The sequence below is a fragment of the Cupressus sempervirens genome, chromosome 10 (genome assembly GCF_028749045.1).
Source record: "Cupressus sempervirens isolate cs-2001-9-10 chromosome 10, ASM2874904v1, whole genome shotgun sequence".
Lineage (NCBI taxonomy): Eukaryota > Viridiplantae > Streptophyta > Pinopsida > Cupressales > Cupressaceae > Cupressus > Cupressus sempervirens.
Genome location: NC_143127.1, coordinates 576,097,367 through 576,100,540, shown reverse-complemented (window position 1 = coordinate 576,100,540; position 3,174 = coordinate 576,097,367).

Below are 3,174 nucleotides of genomic sequence, written 5' to 3'. Positions count from 1 at the left end.
TCATGAAATACCTTTCACCATATTATCCTCTTGTTCTCAAGGGACCACTCAAATCTATGTGAACAATCTCCAACTTCTCTATGGTAGTGAATTCTCCTATGCCATAAACAATTGTTATCCACTTTAGCAACCAAAAAAGTCATTTTAGTGGGATTTAATTGAAATAGATTACCTCTAGACCTAGTTCAAGTTCTAATAATCTTACCATCCTTATCCTTGACAGTACAAGTCTTTTCTATGAATTTAGATTGATATCCTATGTCCACCAACTATCCAAAAATCAACAAATTATGCTTCAAACCATCAACAAAATAAACATCATACATCTTAGTTCTTCCATCTAAAGTAATGGATCCAATCCCTATAATATGATAGGTTTCATTGTTACTAACTCTTAAAATGCCTCCATCATAGTTCCTAAATTTAGCAAACTTATTCATATTGTTACCACATATATTTTTCTTGTGTCCTGGGATGATTCAGTCTTGAGTCTTTTCTTAATCCTGAAGTTGAACTTGAAGTTTCATCTAACTTCAACTTCAAGTTTGAGCTCGCATGAGTCTTCCTTGTGTAGAAATCCACTTCCTATCCTCGAGTCAGTCTTGGTGAAGTTGAAGTTGAAGTTGAAGCCCTATCAACCCAAACTTCAACTTCAACTTCAATGTTGATTTGATGCTTTATTTTCATGCAAATTTCCAATCTTCGAGCCAAAAAGTAAGGTGGATCCCAATAAAAACACTTCCCAAGGTAGGCAAGATAATAAATAAGAACTTTAAGGTGGTACATGTTTAGATATGGCAAGATTCGAAAAAAGGGAAAAATTTTCATTTCATGATGGCATGGAGTGATAGTAGCATGAGGATTTGATGGGCATTCAAAACAAATTACTCATAGGGTCTTTTCCAATGCATGGTGCACAAATAAGTAATTATTTCATTTACTTTCCATATCTGTCCTATGATTTCCTTTGTAAGTCACCCCTTAAATACATTTATTTTACATTTTTCCCAATCATTTCACCATTTGCAAAGAAATTCCAGCACCGTTGAGTAGGGAGAACGAATCGCAGGCTATAGCTCTATCAAACTGTAAGTGTGTTGCCATAACCCTCTTCAATTTAATTTGTGTTTGCTTTGTTTTGAAGTAATTCAATTTGTATCTTTTCAAACCTATCTTTCAAGTAGCAAGTCATGATGTTATTTCATCCTAAAATGCCCAAGTTTGAAAAGCCATGTTTGCTTAGTTCTTTGCCTAAAATTTGTGATATGTTTCTAGTTAATAAAAAATTATCCAATGTCATTAAGAGAACTAGAAACACCTAGTCAGGTCCCATTTATCAAAAGCTAGCTAATAGTGGATTATTTGAAGCCACCACATTTCCCATTGCAATCACATGCCCAAAACTTGTTATTGAGTGTGCAAACCATTATGACCTAGACACTAGGTGCATCAAGAAAGTTTTAGGGGAGGTAATAGTTAGGATTAACAAAACCAGTGTCTATTCAGCCTTTAAAATCCCCCACAAAGAGCCCTATGAGCTATGGACATTTGAAGAAGTAGAGTGCCTATATACCGAAGGAAAAAGTAGCTATGATAGTAGGGTAGCCCATTCTTGGCTCTTGAAACCTACAGAAGGGGGTTCAAGGTTGTCAAAAGCTTTAACTATCAAGCATTTCATAAAGGCAATTGCCGACATTGTACTCCTACTGAATAGGATTAAAGGAAATGAACATGCTTTTTTTTTCTTTTTTTCAAAGACGTGTAAACACTTTGACCTGGAGCTATGAACCAGTGAGGCCACAAATGGGGGACCTCATCCCCATGAGATTTGAACCTTGATGGCAAGGATAACAACACAACAACTTAACCATCACAACATGCCACTATTGGTGGGAAATGAACATGCATTTCAACAAGAGTCTTGGATGTATTTCTTCATTCAAAATATTGTTGAAGGAAGTAAGTTCATTGACTGGGCCAAGCTGATTTCCGAGAATTTGCATGAAGTTTTAATAGCTATCAACAACTCTGGTCCATTTTTCTTATCTTCCTATTTGATTTATATCCTAGCAACATCTAAAGAATGGGAAAATCTCCCACATCCACCTTGGACTAATGAAATTCACATTTACCAATATTACAATGATCTTCAAGAGGTTGTGTTATGTAAGGAGTTTAGAAGGGTAAATGATGTTTTCCTAGGAAGGTTAGTCTTTGAAACTTCAAGGTCATGAAAATGATAGGCTATCTAAAAAAGCCCTGCCAATTGCACAAATCTATGGCTGCTTTTATATTCAATTTCCCAGGTTCACATTTATCAGGATGGGTGGCTTTTCTGGTGAATAGTTGAAGTTACCTCACTATTATTTAGACTCTATAGTTTTATCTAAAATATGCAGACAATTCATCTCTATGGTAGAGTCTGTTGAGATTCCTAAGAGGTCTTCTTCTTTATTTTCCCTATTGAAATTAGACATTATAGATACCCTAGCCTAAAGCAAGCTATGCTAGCAAAGGAATCATTGGCTCATTTGTGCTCTAAACCCTTCTCCTCTCAGGAAGATTTTGATTATACAGGTTTTGTGAGAAATAATGTTAAAAATGTAGTCTCTCTTATTCACACTCCACAGTTGGAAGATTATTGGGAAAATTGCCTCAATGAATTTGAAGTAAGGAAAAGGTTGTGGTTACACCTAACTGTTAAACAAATCATTATGTTCAACGTGGATCTTGATACATGTGGGCGAAAGGAGGGGGATTCTAAAGAGGTGCTTGATCCATTCTACATCGACCAGATTGAGTCCATGCCCATTCCAAAAATTGATTGGGGAAGGAGAGAAGAAGATGATGTTTTCCCTCGCACTAAGGATTTGCAAATTGGATAAAATCAAAAACTATTACCACTTCTAACCTTTCTAGGAAGTTTTCAAAAAGAAAAAGTAAAAAGGCTCCCAAAAAGAAAAAAAAGATCACTAATCAAGATATTCATGATCCTATTGTAGGTTCAGTTGAAGTTGAAGTTGAAGTTGAAGTAGTTATAGAGCCACTTCAACTTCAAGTCCAAGAGGGTATTCAAGCACGAATAAGGCGTCAACCACCTACCTCAAGATGATGAAGGCATCAACCACCAAAAGAAAGAGTACCATAATAGTTGATCTCTTGGTTGCAGAAGAA